This window comes from Peromyscus maniculatus, chromosome 14, assembly GCF_049852395.1.
Source record: "Peromyscus maniculatus bairdii isolate BWxNUB_F1_BW_parent chromosome 14, HU_Pman_BW_mat_3.1, whole genome shotgun sequence".
NCBI classification, from domain to species: Eukaryota; Metazoa; Chordata; class Mammalia; order Rodentia; family Cricetidae; genus Peromyscus; species Peromyscus maniculatus.
In genome coordinates, this window is record NC_134865.1 from 1561367 (window position 1) to 1577555 (window position 16189).

The 16189-nt window shown below is 49.0% G+C and overlaps 2 long non-coding RNA genes across 5 annotated transcripts; one reads left to right on the top strand and one right to left on the bottom strand.

The window, feature by feature from the left end:
• Positions 1 to 3019: 3019 nt before the first annotated feature.
• Positions 3020 to 8206, bottom strand: LOC121822304 (uncharacterized). The gene is made up of 2 exons (XR_006063313.2): positions 7836 to 8206; positions 3020 to 3281 (listed from the first exon to the last, which is right to left on the bottom strand). It is a non-coding gene; the product is annotated as an uncharacterized LOC121822304 (long non-coding RNA).
• LOC143268398 (uncharacterized) lies at positions 6715 to 13235 on the top strand. 4 transcript variants are annotated; one of them, XR_013044243.1, is made up of 3 exons: positions 8309 to 8505; positions 8952 to 9120; positions 12044 to 13235. It is a non-coding gene; the product is annotated as an uncharacterized LOC143268398 (long non-coding RNA). The 4 variants fall into 4 exon arrangements; XR_013044244.1 differs by lacking the exon at positions 8309 to 8505 and adding an exon at positions 6715 to 7876 and having other exon boundaries at positions 8952 to 13235; XR_013044241.1 differs by having other exon boundaries at positions 8303 to 8489; positions 8952 to 13235.
• The last annotated feature ends 2954 nt before the right edge of the window (positions 13236 to 16189 follow it).

Consider the following 16189-nt stretch of genomic DNA (forward strand, 5'->3'; position numbering starts at 1 on the left):
CGCATCGCCGAGCAGATGTGAACAGGGACCCCAATTGTCGTGTTTCTTTCCAGAAAACCTTCAGAGGAATCGCCAACCTGTGTGCTCGCCCGTTGGTTAAACCAAACCTTTGAGATTTCATATGATCGGTCCATCCAATGGGGCTTGACAGTGGGTTTTTAAACCGTGTTAACTGATCTAGTTACCTGCTTTCTTAGAGATGCCTATATGTTTTGAAAATCGAAACATTGTCATACTGTGCTGGGGTGAGGGAGGGCTGGCTTTTTCTTAGTTTTAATAACCAGAGGATCCATAATGACAGGGTTGAGGCTCTCAAGGTATGAAGGGCAAGTGAAGGGGCAGCAGAGGAAGGCGTCAGCCTGGGCTTTCTAACTCCCGCCAACAGACGATCACATCCCAGTCCCAAACTCTTTGTCTGGATTAAACAGAGCTCCATTCCCGCGGGGAAGCAGGCAGCGTAAACTAGGGGTGCGTTTTGCTGATAAGATGCTTGGTATTCAGACATTGCCGCTGTTAGCCTAACAGGAGCCTTGCAGGAAAGGAACGTTGGGATCAATCCCCGCAGGAACAGAATGCAAGGGCACCAGGGAACTGGATGCCTATCAGAGGATGAGTCCTTGTGGAGCCTGAGAGGATTTGCTGAGAAGCAGACACCCAAACAGACAGGACTCACCTCAGAAAAATCATCGGAAGGAGAACTTATCTAGAAATGGTTCCCTCTTTTGCCTTTGTTAGGACAAGAGACCAGCCAGGCTCCTGGCAGCCTGCAGCCTGGGCTTCTCTCTGTGGCTGCAGCCACCCCAGTGGGCAGGGGACAAGTGACCCTGGCAGCAAAGAAACCCTGGAGAGACCTCTGAGGCTGGGGAGCCTGTCAACACATCTCCGATGAGACTGCGCACTGTCCCTCGAGACCCTGCTCTTGCCTTAAGAACCTCTGTCCCTTCCTACAGTTTGCCACAGCTGGATTTTCCTCTGTCCTTTATGCTGTAGCATTTTGCTCCGACACTCCTGAGCCACAAAGCTAGAGTGATCCTATGTGTCATTTTTACACATAGTGTGGTCCCCTGTAGCCTTAGCTGTGTGACAGTACACAAGTCACTTAACTTCTCTGTTATAGCGATCACATTCACCTTCTGGAAGAGAGGGGAGGAGCATCCCATCAGATCTTATTTGGAAACTCCTAGAGAATAGTGTCCAGCTGGTTGGTGGCCAGAGCTCCATAAAGGCTGGCTATGGGGACGAATGAAGGATTTCTCCAACTGCGCTGTCTCCTAGACTTGCGCCTCAGGGAAACACATTCACCTCTGCGGTCAAAGATAAGAAAGGAGTTCTGGAATCCTTTTATTCTGTTCAAAGTTCTTAAGCCATCGGGAGATTGGGTGGTCTGTGTACAGAGTCTTTTAATCACACAACCTCTGCGCTGTCTTGGTGAAGTTTAAACGGAACCGGGAAGAATCCTGTCTGACTATCAGCACTCGGGCTTCAGAAACCCCGTGGATAAAGCCTGAGTAACTCTATCTTGCTCGGTTCCAGTTCCTTTCCAGTGACCGACTGTTGCCAGGTGAAGCTTCGCGGGGCTTTTGTTTGTTTTCTTGGTTACAGCGGAGGAGAGTAACACAAGAGCCTCCAGATTGTCTCACTCGGAGATGATCGATGGGTGCCAAATTCACTCTGCAGAGGCCTCGCTTTGGCTTCTCTCGGCTGCTCAGAATGTAATTTCAGGCACACCACAGACGGTCCATTAGCTCTTGGCAAGGAAAATTAAGTTTTCAAAGTCGCTCTCTCTAACAGGCCTTCCCCCCCCCCATCCCCGTTACACACACACACACACACACACACACACACACACACACACACACACACACACACACACACACACACACACACACACAATCTTGCTGAAAACAACTCTCCCCATTATTGCAGAAGAGGCTCACACTTCCCTTCCACTGCCCTCCTCTAGTCCCGCCCACTACTCCCATGATGCCCCTGGACTCGGATTTGAATGAACCCAGTGGCACAGCCCTGATTCAAAACTTTCCCTCCCTTTCAGGAGAGGAGCGTTTGTATTTCAAAGTCATGTTGCAAAGGCTTTGGAAAGTCATTTGCAAACTTCTGTGGCTCTGGGAAAGGCATGCTCAGGCCCACCCCCGCCCGCCCCTTTCATGCTGGCACAGGATAGCTTCCCAGCTCTCCTCCGGGCCTCTGAAAATGAAACAAAGAAGTTTTGGTGGGGGAAGTGAACCGAACCATGTAGGCTGAGTCAGATTCCCCCTGGGAGCCTCACATCCCCCCACTTCCCCCCAGAACCAGCAGATCCCTTGAGGATGTCCTTGCCGCGCTGGGTGTGGCCTGTGCCCTAACATGAAGCCCCTTCATGTGGGGAGGCAACGCAGTAATCAAGGGTGTTGAGACACTGAAGGATCGATATTTACCAGGAACCAGTTTGTTTTTTTTTTTTGAACGTGGTTACCATGGAAACGTTGTCAGCCTCAAGTGACTGTCATGAGGTGAAAAAATACTCCTAAAATAAATGATACCAGAAAAGGCATATTTATAAATCTCTTTCCAACCACCTATCTGTTCGCAGGGTAGGGCGTGCTTTTTAAAGTATAGATGTTCCAAAAAAAATGGGGGACCTTTTAGGACAGAGTTTTTCTTCATTACAAAGACTGAGCCAAGTGGGATAGTAGGTATGGACCTGTAATCCCAGCTCATGTGCCTGAGGCAGAGGACAGGGTGTCGAGACCTGCCTGGGCTACATGGGGAGATAGGGAGACCTCGTTTCAGAAACACCAAAATTAGAAGATTTTACAGACCACCACATGATTGGCTTCTTCCCACCCCCTTCAAAGGACTGGACCTATGGGCTTGCCCATGCTAGGTAAGCATTCTACTGCTGTGAGCCATAAAGATAGACTTTACTCATTGTCTCTGAAATTGTGTGCCACGTTCACATGGAGTCAAGTAACTTATTCAAAACCAATAAAAGGGTATTTGTTTGGGACAAAAGAACCAATTTTATGTCTGAGTTGTGCAAATTGCTTCTAGACAAAGCAATAAGCCATACTTTTATTTTATTATTTTGCACCACGGGAAAAGGATTTCGGTTGCACAGAACTTGCCGGGCTCCAAGGATGCTCCGGTCTCCTTTACCTCCTTGCAAACAGAACTGCAGTTTTCCTGTGGCACCCTCTGCCCAGATGCATTCAATTTCATGGCCTCTCTTTTGGCTAGAGGTAGACATGTGAGATAGTCCTGGCCAAAAATACGCCGGGTCCCTGAAAAGGAGAATATTGGAGACAATTCTGCACACTCCCACACTTCTGTGAAACTTGTGACCAGAGATACCGGCCACCTGTCATGTGACCACCTTTCCAAGGATGCGTGGGTGACACATAGCCTTGGAAGATAGATTTACCATGTCTCTGAAGCAAGAGGAGGTCTTGCTTGGAACCTCGGGAGACAGATAGCATTTTTTCTCCAGAGCCAAGGACAGGCCTGTCTGTGGCCCCTTGAGTAAGATGTGGGGTCCGTTAGCTCGGAGTTCATCTCCTCTGAAGTAGCCGCTGCGTAGGCAAGCACTCCTGCAGGCCCACCTACAGCCCCGGTGGTTGTCAGGCCTTGAGGGACCTGCTGCAGACATGCTGGTGTGTGTGTGTGTGTGTGTGTGTGTGTGTGTGTGTGTGTGTGTGTGTGTTGTATATGTCTGTGGTATGTGTGAGAGAGATGAATGTGTGGTATATATGTGTATGTGTGTGTGTGGTGTATGATGAATGTGTGGTATATACATGGCGTGTGGTATATGTGTGTGTACGTGTATGTGTTATGTGTATATGATATATATATATACACACACGTTGTGTGTGTGTGTTGCACATGTGTGAGCATCAGATGCCTTCTCTATCATCCTCTGTCTCATTCCTTTGAGGCAGAGTTTTGTCATTCAACTCGGAGCTCCTATTTCTTTTCCTGGCTGGTAACCAGTGAGTTCCCGTGATCCTCCTGCCTCAGGCCCCCTTATGCTGAGGTCAGGGCTGTACATGCACCCAGCTTTTCTGGTCCCAATGCTTATGCAGCAAGCGCTTGTAACCCCTGAGCCATCACTCCAGTACCCCCCATCCCCCCACCCCCATACACAGAGAAATCAAATTCAGAGGGTATAAAGTAGAGCGATGTTCCCAAGGGCTTAGGGATTGAAAAAAAAAAAAAAGAGTTATTGCTTATTGGTACTGTTCCTGTGTAGATAAAGAAAAAGTTCTAGAAATCTGGATGGTTGTGCAACACCAAAAATGTATTTAATGCTAATAAATTGCACACTTAAGAAGGATTACAGTTGCCGGGTGGTGGTGTACAACTTTACTCCCAGTTTTTGGGAGGCAAAGGCAAGCGGAGCTCTGTGTGGCTTCGAAGCCATCTTGCTCTACATAACAAATTCTGGGCCGGCCTAGAAACCTTGTCTGAAAACAACAAAGGACGGTTCAAATGATAATATATATTATGCTACATATATTAATTACATAAAAAACCCGGGGCTGGGGAGATAGCTCATCAAGTGTGTGCATAAGGGCCTGAGTTTAGTTCCCCAAACCCACATTTAAATTAAAACAACAACAAAGGGCAGGGTGATACGTTAGTAATTCCAGCCTGCAAGGCAGATGCAGGAGGATCCCTGAGGCTGGTGGACCACCCACCCATCCTAAGCCTGGGCCAGAGAGAAGCCCTGTCTCAGAGAACAACATGTACATGTGTGAGCATCAGGTGCCTTCTTTATCATCCTCTGTCTCATTCCTTTGAGGCAGAGTTTTGTCTTCAACTCGGAGCTCCTATTTCTTTTCCTGGCTGGTAACCAGTGAGTTCCCGTGATCCTCCTGCCTCAGGCCCCCTTATGCTGGGGTCAGGGTTGGCTTCTGAGGAACAACATCCAAGATTGGCCTCTGGCATCCACATGCATGCTCATACATGTGCACCACACACACATCCACCACCACCACCCCAACACACATACATACATGTGGGAAGTCAGTAAAACCCAAAGAGGTAGGTTTTGTGTGGGAGCCCGTTCTGGGGTTCCCCGTGGCTTTACCCAGCAGGTCCACATAGAGGATGATCAGGACCACGGGCCTGAGTGCAGGTGTCTGAGATGGTCTGCACTTGGCTGTGCTGGGGGAGGAGGTCTTTTGCTCCACTCCTTGGCGTCTCTATAAAAACCCTGGGGCAGAGACACTCGGGGCCATTGGAATAGGTTCCAGGCCCTCTCGAGGCTATCCTTTATTTTCTATCTGTTTATCTCCGCAATCTAAATCCTTCTATCTAATATTTTCTGCTGCTTGCACTCAAGAAAACTCTGGGAAGCTGTGGGGGTGGTGGGTAAATGCCCCACAGTTTTGTCTATATGGGGCGTGGGGAAGAAGCAGATTTTTTTTTTTTTTTTTCGAGACAGGGTTTCTCTGTCTGGTTTTGGAACCTGTACTGGATCTCTCTCTCTAGACCAGGCTGGCCTTGAACTCACAGAGATCCGCCTGGGTCTGCCTCCCGAGTGCTGGGATTAAAGGCGTGCACCGCTGCCACCCGACAAGAAGCAGATTTTTAAGTCTTTATTTGTGAGTTTTTTCTAGGGTACCCTTGCTTTGCTGCACACCTGCCTGCTGGTGGAGCAGGGCAGCCAAGACACACAGATGGAGGATGCTCTTGGGTGAGGGCCTGAGTGATCCTCAGTGGTGTCTACCTCTTCTGGGACTTTTCTGTCTGTTTGATTTCGATTCTTCAGCTCTTAGGCGTAACATTGGAACATCCTCCAGCCCCCTAAGTGTGTTAAGCCAGAATTTGTGGGTGGAAATATTACTGTAGGATTCCTTCCATGCCTCTCCTCTGTTTATTTTCCTCCCTGTGTATTTTATAACATAGTGTAGAGATTTCTGATTCAGCAGTTAAAGTCGTCTGTGTGTTAGTTATCACTTCCTCGTGACCCACTTTAGACCCAATTACTCATTCTGGCCTTTGGAGTTCAAGTTGCAAAAGAACTTATTTTCTGCAACTGAATTTATGTGTCTGAGGGAGGAAGGGGATGGAAAGACGGTAACCGAGTGCCTGCTCTGTCTCTTTCTCCCGCAAAAGCTCTCACCCTCTACCCTCTCCGGTCACCCCACAACCATTGCTCCACATGTTCCTCCATCCTTATCCTCATTTTCCTCCCAGGAAACCCCTCCATAGGTCACCAGGTGCTCAGCTGGGAGCACAGTGAGACAGGTCCCCCCTGCTCCTGGGAGACTCACCCCAGTGAGCTTTCTCTCCTACTCTAGGGGACAGTAAGAGTCCGGAACAGGGATTCCAGCCCAGCGGGCCAGCGCTTGTAGAAGCTCCCCCAGAGAATTCCCAGCTGGACTCTTGGGCCACATTTTTGAACTGCACTGTGCCTGGAGGAAGGGGAGTGGGAGACTTCTGCGCTCCGCTACAGATGCCCCAGAGTGCTGAAGGAACCAGAGGAAGGAGAGACTGGGGTGGTCTGAGAGATGAGGGGAGAGGACCCTGGGCAGATGAGGAGGTACGGCTCATTCTGTCACATGTGGGCCACCCCTCACGGAATGTAAGAGCAAGACTTTGGGTCCTGCACTTCCCACCAACAGCCTTGGAACACGGGGGATGCTAGACTCTTCGGGGGCCCAGGGGAGTGGCGCAGATCTACCCTGCCCTTGCTCCACCATCTCAGGTATCATCTGCTGTCAGGGCGGGGTCAACACGTGGAAACCCCTCAATACACAATCACCAGACAATCCATGATGGCTAATGTTATTTTTATTGTCCTAGAGTTTTTATGGATTCCTCGGAATGAGATTACTGGGACAAGGAACCTTGTAGGAATACTGAATGTTGCCTGTAGAAATCGAGTGACACAGGGCAGTGGTGGCGCACGCCTTTAATCCCAGCACTCAGGAGGCAGAGGCTGGTGGATCTCTGAATTTGAAGCCAGCCTGGTCTACAGAGGGAGTTCCAGGATGGCCAGGGCTACACAGAGAAACCCTGTCTCAAAAAAAAAAAAAAAAAAAAAAAAAAAAAAGGGGGGGGGGAGGAGGAAAGAGAGAGGAGAGAAAGAAAGAAATGGAATGATATGATTTTCATTTGAGTTGCTTTAAAATGGCTTAATTTGACCATGGTCTATAAGGAGAGCTGTGTACATACGATCCTGGGAGCCTGGGAGAACTTGTCTAAGCATGGCTGCATGGGAGGGACATGGGTGAATGAACTAATAAACGGCAGCCACTGTCTTCCTCCTGTCTTCCTCTTCCTCTACTCCAACTTCCTCTGCCTTATTGTTATCTCCCTCCCCCCACCTTACACACACACACACACACACACACACACACACACACACACACACACACGCCTGGAAATTCCTTTAAAATGACATCTCTTCTCTGGAGACCCGACTACAATGCAGTTTCCGGAAAATGTTGTGCCTGGGCCTCCCACCCACCCCTCCCCTCCTCCAGCTTATTCATCTACTAACACCTGGCCCAGAGTCAAGAGAGTTAGCAGGGCTGGAGTCGGGGCGACCATCACAGAACCACATGCCCAGAGTCAGAGGGGTGGCTGAAAGGGGTCCTGATACCTAGAAAACACATCAGGAGCGGTCAGACATTCGGGACAAGAGAAGCAAACCCCAAGGCGGTGGCCAGGTCACCAGCTGAGCCTTGTGTCCCAGCCCGCTCACTTGGAAGGCGGCTGCAGAGGGATGGGCCGAGAACCGTGTGGGTTCTGCCTCAGTTGCGTGAATGCCGGTGGCCGGGCAGAAAGAAACAGAGAATGCAGATTGCCCCTCTGCTGCGTCTGCTTACCTTGGCATGTGTCTTGCACCAGAAGGTTGCCGTTTGTGCTGGTGAGTTCCAAGCTGGTGAGTGAACCACCCTGGAAGCGACTCGAAGATCTCAGTTTGGAGTGAATCATTGAAATGTTTGCTACATGAAAACTTTCTTTCCTTGATGATAGTATTGCACACACGGCTGCATCACTCTTGACAGCCGGGCTGTTTTTAAGCAAGCCGAGACCCTCTAGCATTCCCACCATCCATTCTCCTGCTGTAACCGAAATCTACTGTTTGCGGGAAATGCTTTGAGAAATTCCCCGATTCTGAAATGCTGTTTTGTTGCTCTGGCTTTCCCTAAATTTCCTCAATTCCAATTTATGGCGGACACTTCCCACCCACCCTCACCCCACCTCACCCCTCCCACCCACCTGCATTCCACCTCACCCTCCTGTGGGTCTCTGTCCAGTTTAGAATGTAAACATCACATTGGAATCCATGGAGACCAATGAAGCCTGGGGAGAGGGCACGGCTCAAGTACTGGCTGTGCAAGCCTGAGGACCTGACTTCACACCCCAGGGTCCATGTCCAACCCAGGGGTGATGATACTTGTCTGTGATCCCAGTGCTGGGAAGTGGTGGCAGGTGGATCCCGGGGGGCTCCCTGGCCAGCCAGTCTAGCAGAAATGGTGAGATCCAGGCTCAGTAAGAGGCTCTGACTCAAAACAGAAGGTTGATAAACCGTTAAAGACATTCCGATGTCAACCTCTAGCTCCCACACACCCGATTGGTTGAACACACTCCCCTCCCCCCCACCCACACATACACAAACACCATTCAAAAAAACAAACAAAAATCAACTTTTCTTCTTCTGGTTCAAAGAGATAAAGCCAAAGGGAGAATGCCCAGGTTCTCTCCAAGGATGAACACAGGCTGACAAAGTCTTGTGTTTATTTTAACTACAAAGAAATGGAAATGAGGAACCAACGTAAGAACCAGGCTGCCTCTAGTCCCCCTCAGATCTGCTTCCCCTAAAGCCACAGACAACCAACAGCGCTCAGAACAGCTTGTGCATGTGACTGTGGCTGCCAACAAACCCACCCAAAGGAAATCATGTCATTTATTAATAATGTCGTATTCCTTCTTCAAAGGAAGAGGCCGGGGAGAGAGGAACGCCAGTGTGGTGCCAGCTACTTGAAGATGTGAAGTTTCCAAAGAACTCAGTGTTGGGACATTCGACTTCTCAGGCCCTAGAACAGGGCCGCCAGAATAAATATGAAAAAGGCAATGAGCTCAGAATTGCCTGGTACCAACCAGAAGGTGAGCACTGTGTGTCCTCACCGTGAGGACACAGAAGCCACGGTCCCCACCCGACTCTCCTCACCTTTCTCCAGAAAGACTCTTCAGGGAAAAGTGGCCTTGGAGGCCATGGCCCATATGTCAGAGGAGGCTCTGCCCCCTCATCAAGTCTGATCTTGAAGGGAAGGGTCCAGGGGGTTACCGGGCCTCTTGGGTTCGGAGAAAGAACTTCAGTTGTCTCTGTGAGAGTTGGGGAAGCCTCCTCTCTGTACGGTCAGTGTTTCTGAAGAGAAAGGAAAGCCCACCCTACAGGCAGGCTAACTTGGACAGACTGAATTGGGGGGGAGGGGCAAGGAGGGCCAATCTCCATTGCCTTCCACAAGGGGAGGCAGGAGAGGGTTTCTGGTGGGGAGGGTGTGTGTGTTTTCTCTTAGTGAGTTCAGGGCCTCAGTGCCATGGTTCTCTCTCCTGCTCTCCTGTCAGCTCTCCCTTGGTGCTTCTCACCTGCTTCCGCTTCCATTTACACCAATGCTACAGCCTTCAACACTTCTTTCCTGGAGTCCCGACTCCTGCATCCTTCCACAGCTGTGTCCTCCCAGACATCTCACAGGCGCCTCAAAACCGAAGCTGCCTCCTGACTGAACTCTGCTCTCCACCTAAATACACCCTCCACCTGGATGGTCTTATCTGTCAGTGGGGTAGGAACCTCCCACCCATCCCATCACCTAGAAGCCTTGTCCGCCCTCCACAGCTTTTGAATTACTAATCCCCTCATCTCGACCCCCAAGACACCGACCATTGTATCTGTCCTCCAGTCTCTCTGGCTGGGTAAATTTTAGGACAGTACAGGAAATGCCATGAAATCATCCCACTCAGCCCCTCAGGAGTGTTCTTAGCCTCTTGGGTATATTCTCAGTCTCGTCAGGAGTGTTACAAACACTTCAGCAGAATCCGAAAACCCTTCAGGCTCGTTCTCATCTCCCTCAGGAGTTTTCTCAACCAATCTGGAGTGTTCTCAGCCCCCGAGGTGTGTTCTCAGCCCCTCCAGAGTGTCCTCAGCCCCCCGAGGTGTGTTCTCAGACCCTCTAGAGCATCCTTAACCCTTTATGGGTGTTCTCAGCCCTGCTAATAGCTTGTCAGCCCCCTCAGGCATGTCTTCTGCCCCTCAGGGGTGTTCTCGGCCCTTCCGGTATTTTCAGCTCCCTAGGCTCTCCGTCCTGCACCTTTCACCTCTGGAAGGTGACAGCTGGCTATTTCTCAGGTGGGGGAGGGGTGCACTGTTTAGTGGCTTTATAGGTGAGAGTTGGGAGAGTCAGAAGGTGGGTGTCTGGAGCTGACGCCATGTTCTCTACACCCTTGCTCATTCTTTCTACAAGTGTTAGGGGATCCTCTGATCTCTCAGTTTAGCCAGGACTCAGTGATTCGCCTAGGCAGACCCAGCCTTAGCTCTGACTCTGGCTCCATCTAGCACCTGACTCAGTTCCACTCATCTCTGTGGATCCAGAGGAAACTCTGACTCTCAACTCAAGCATCGCCATGACAGATGTGAACCTTTGTACTTAATCCATACCACATGGAAGAGGAAGGGGATCAGAGGAGCCAAACCTACCCCTCCACCGAACCACACTACACTTTCTGCTCTGAGTTACTAAAGACGAATCAGGGGTTCTCCTTTCAGATTTCAGATATGAAGCAGAAATCCTAGCTCTGATGTTTATATCGACCACCCTGAGAAACGGACTGATTATCTTTCGTTCTGCACGGGTGGTCTAAGATGTTGTAGAATATTATTTTTTAAGGTGTGTGACTTTTGTTTATGTTGCATTGGTTTAACTCTGTGAAGCTGTGTTACTGTGCCTGTGTAAACACCTGATGGTTTCATAAAGAGCCGAACAGTCAGTCAATAGTGAGGCACGAGAAAGGATAGGCAGGGCTGGCAGACACAGAGGATAAATAGAAGAAGTCTGGAAGAAAAGAAAGTAGCCAGAGAAGGAGGAAGACATCAGGGGTCAGACACCCAGCTACACAGCAAGCCACGGAGTAAGAATAAGATTTACAGAAGTAAGAGAACAGGAAAAGCCCAGAGGCCAAAGGTAGACGGGATAATATAAGGTAAGGAAAGCTAGCAAGAAACTAGCTAAGAAAGAAGCTAAGGCCTGGCATTCATAATTAAGAATAAGCCTCCATGTGTGATGCATTTGGGAGCTGGGTGGTAGCCCCCCTCCCCCAAAAGAGCAAAAACAACAACACTAGAGAAATATTAAAGCACCTCTCTCCATTTGGATGTATCAGCCTTCCCACCCAGAGTCTGATGATACTTCCTGTCTTAACTAAGCCGGCCTTGAGTGTGCTTTGAGCAACAGAATGAGGCTGAAAGTGGAACTAACAAGGAAGGATGTTCTGGTACCTCTGGGGCCACACATTTGGTACCTGGCAGCCCTGCAAGGGAAAGAAATCCAACCACACAGAGATCACCACGCGGTGCAGAAGCCCAAGCTTTCCACACAGAAGCTCCACGAAGGAAGAGAGGGAGGCCCCGGCCGTTGCCTAGAGGCACCAGATAGTCAAGTAAAGAAGCTTTTTGTTTTGTTTTGTCTTGTTTTTTTTTGTTTTGAGTGTTCAAACTGCAGCTGACACTCAGAACCACCCAGCTGCGTTCAGCTCAGACTGTAGAATTATGGGAAATGAAAAGACGTAGGTAAGCCCCTTGGTTTCGAGGGTGGCTGATTCTGTAGCGATGGCTGAATGAAGGGCCTCTGCAGCTGCCTTCCACAGGACCGCCTGCCTTCTGCTTAATGCCTGCCTTCTGCTTTATGTCCGACGACGCAGACGGCCTGTGGCCCTGGCTTGTGGGTGCCACCTCGCTCCACTCTGTCTTTTTTCTTTTTGCTCCAATGGCATCCCACGGCACTCTCGATGATGTTGCGAACGTTCCTTCACGCAGCTGTCTCCCAAACTCCAAACTGGGATGTGCTCTCCCAAGCAGACATGACATCGGGGTCTCCCGCGGCAGGAAAGGGTGAGCAAGCCCCTTCACGGCCAGCCCAGCTTCTCTGAATCAGTTAGGGGGCATGTTCAGTCATCTACCAGCATCCCAGCCTCGCTGGATTAATCAGACGCTAGCTTCTCTCTCGTTTCCTGCCCCGCTGTCTGTCGAGTGTATCTCTCTTTCTTTCTTTGTGGTTAGCTGAAGACGACAACATGGCTTCCTTGTCACTAGCCTCCCACCCACATCCCAGACCGGAAGAAACAAGTGCTGCCGGCATCCACACCTAGAAAGCATCACCTTCCCAAACATCCTCAGAAGAGTTCCCTTCCTCTCACCAACCAGAGCTGTGTCGTGAGGACACCCACAGCTGAGGACAGTCCCGAGCAAACTCCTAGCAGAGTCTCTACTTTGACCCAGAAGCATTCGCTACCTGGAACTGACTGCCTGTGGGGACCGAGGAGAAAACAGATGAGTAGTGACCAGTCTCCTCCTCCTCCTCCACCCATAAAATGGGGTTAGACTGGACCTTGATGAGTTGTTGAATTTCAGAGAGACTGTGGGCAAACATTCTTAGTACCCAAGGCATAGCAGCACCCAAGGAAAGCAGTGATATTCTTATGTTTTCCAAAGTGGCCTTTCGCCAGGAGTTTTCCTGAAGGAGCAGAACATGTGTTGCAGAGACACGGTTCTGACTCTGAGCAGTTCTTTTGCAGTGAATTTACTTCTTGGTTAATCAATCTCTTCTTGATAGTCCATTCAACTGTTAATAAATCCAGCTGGATTGTCATGCTGACTCTTCACTTACGCGTGACACTTGGGAAACAAGGCTTGGAAAGACACAGAGGGCGAGCTGGCCGGGTTCCGTTGCCTTGTGGCTACAGTGCTGCATATTTCTTCTCTGATTCATGGAAAAATATGTAGCACATAGAAGTTGGCTACAGATTTAAAATATCTCAGACCAGAGAGTTTAAGAATCGTCTCAAGGTCTTAGTCGCTGAGGGCTAAAAGCTTACTTAGAAGGTGACTAGTGGAAAGACTTAGGGAGCCTGCTTTGTGTCTGCAGCTCTTCCTAGCCCAGCTTTTCTTTAAAGCAAATGAATAAAGACTCTCGTAAGATTTTTTTTTCTTGCTAGAGACAAGCACAAAAGGACTTTAAAAAGTGGATATATTATCTCAAATTACTAAAATGTTCAGGAGTAGAGTTTCACTTCCAGCTGGATCCAACTGCCCAAATGAAACATTGAAGGATATATATCTCTATCCCTAGACATCTCCCTCTGTGGACAGGTCTCCTAAAGCTTCAGAATGAGAGCCCATCAGTTTGGGATCCCAGCAGAAAGAAGAGGCCCTGTCCCCAAGAGTTTAAGAAAAACAAAAACAAACCCCCCCCCAAACTAGTCTAATCTGAAACACAAGCCCGCGCCGGAATCAATTACCAATCCTTGGGCTGAGGAAACAGCTTCTTACTGGCCAGACTGGGTCACTGCCTACCTAACAGTCCAGAGGAAACCAATCTCACTGAAGTCACTTAGATGGAGAGTAGGTGAGAGCTGGCCCACTGAAGGACAGTCGGGATGTTCCTGTCAGCAGGAGAGCCAGCTAAGACCAGCCCTAAAGAGGTGCCAGGACATGGTTAGTTCTAGATGTAACCGGTTACAAATACCCCAGTAATAGAAGGGGTGGGGAGACGGTTCAGTTGGTAAAGCATTTGCTACAAGCAGAAGGACCTGCGTTCCGATCCCCAGCACCCAGGTACAAGCTGGTCAATTCAGTGTCACCCCAGCACTGAAGGAGCAGACACAGGCAGTTCCTTGGAGACCGAAAAGCCAGCCAGTCTAGCCAAATCAGTGTGCTCCAAGTTCAGGGAGAGACCGTTTAAAAACTAAGACAGGAGGAGAAAGACCACGGACCCAAATTATCACGGCCAAATTAATTAAAGCACGCAAATAAAGCAAGTCCTTTTTATTCGTCTACACAGGCTGCTTCCCGCTAAGGATGGGTTCAAGAGGTCAGCATTGGATGTGAGGAAGACAAGGCTTTTACAGCTCAGGGGTAAGAGGTTTCCAAACGGTGGATTTGGCGGGCAAAATAGGCAGGGTTACAGGAGCAGAACACAAGCATCACAAGTTAGTCCTAATGACCTCCTGAAACAAAGACAGGGTTGCAGGTGGGCATAACAAGGTAGTCATAACAACAGGTAGTCATAACAACAAATAGTCATAACAAAGTACTCATAGGTGGTCATGTAACCTTTTGAAACAAAAGTAGGTTGCAAGATGGTTATAAACAACTGTTTGAAACAGAAACACAATTGCCATTTCTGGAACAGACAATGTAGCAGAACCATTTCTAGTTAAGGATGCAGATGGGGCAGAGTCCAGTCCCTGAGAAACAGAGGTTTAATCATAAACAGAGATAAGCTTATGGTGTCTTTACTAAGATGGCTTTGAAGCCTAAAATGGAGGCAGGCTGGTTCTTCAAGTGACTGAGGAAGAACGTGACATTGACTTCTCTTTCCCACATGAATGTGCACCCATGTACCAACCCACCCACCCCACCCCCACACACAAATAACATAGACATACTCATGATGCCCTCTTTTTAATCTGTCAGTATTCAACTCATGTTCCAGGCTCATTCCAAACGCTGGCACAGATAAATCTCCCTAATGGGATCAATTCTTCATCAGCACTTTATTTCCTCTTGTGGTGTCTATCACATCTTCCTATGCATTACAGTGAGTCACACAACCATCTATTGATTTTTAGACACTCTCGTTCGGAAAGGACTTAACATAGAGTTGAGCCTACCTCCCATTCAACACCAGCAGCTTGAGGATGAAGGCTGCAGAGAGAAACTGGATTTGAGACAGCAGGCTGACTTTTTTTCTTAAGTCATAGTGAACTCTCTCTTTAGAGTGTGAAACCTGAACTGGAGTTGGTAACCGACTCAAACCCTAAGCTGGAGGAAACTTACAAATTTCATATTCTGGAAGGGACAGGAGCGTGGGGTAGGAGATGCCCATACCCCTTCGACAAACAAAACTGAAAATCTGGGGACACCTTTTCCACCTTCCCCAGAGTTGGAACCTTATTAATAAATTCAGAGCCTTCCTGCGCTGTTCATGCATCTTACAAGTTGTCTCTCTCCTCTTACACCCCGCTGGCTCCATTCCACGGACACTCCCCTTGGGGGGAGGAGAGGGAGTCAACGAACCAGGTTCCTCCTCTTTCAGCTTTGCTCGCGAGCACCTGCGGACTGCCACGGAACGTTTCCTGTTCAACTCAACAGGTTCTAATTATGTGAACTAATATTTGCTCACGATTAAACCATGTTCATTCTCGTAAAAGGCAAACTTTCAAAGACTGGGGTTAAGTAAACCCCAGAAAAATCTCAATATTTATGCCAACACACGCCTGCTTCCCACCACTTGTAGCTTCTCATTGCCCCATCATTATGGGCATTTGCCTTTTGGACATTCACCTCGATTCTTCTCATTATGAAGGACAAACATCCTCTCTTTCAGTCCCCAATGCGCCTGGTGGAGCAGGCCTAGGCTTTCCCTCAGGTGCTATATCTTGCTGTGCGGAACTGGCCACTGTTGGCTCCTTAGTAAAGACTAGCTGAGAGAGCCCTCCCTGAGCTGAGGGGTGCTTCCCCTTCTGTGGCTTCTGAGTCATGTTCCTGAACCAGAAGTTGAGAGCTGACTGAGAAAAAAACTGAGGTGGGTTGCTTCTCAATTCTCGTCAAGCATATCACACAGTTTGTCTCACGGCCAAGTTTCTCCCTCATGATTCTGACATGTTTGTCCCCAAACACGTTCATTTCCCGAAACGAAAAGAGCCTGAGAGAGAAAAAAATATCAGAACTCAAGTACTGTAAAGATGGAAACTGTAACAGGAGACATTATTTAATATGATAGAGAACCAGAGATTCTTAACCCTGTGTTGTTGGTGTTTGCTAGAGTCCTACATCCTCATTTAGAGTTTGACTATAATTCAACCTCCCAACACACACACACACACACACACACACACACGCACGAACGCACACATGCATGCATGCATGCATGCACTGCACGCACGCACGCACGCACCAGGC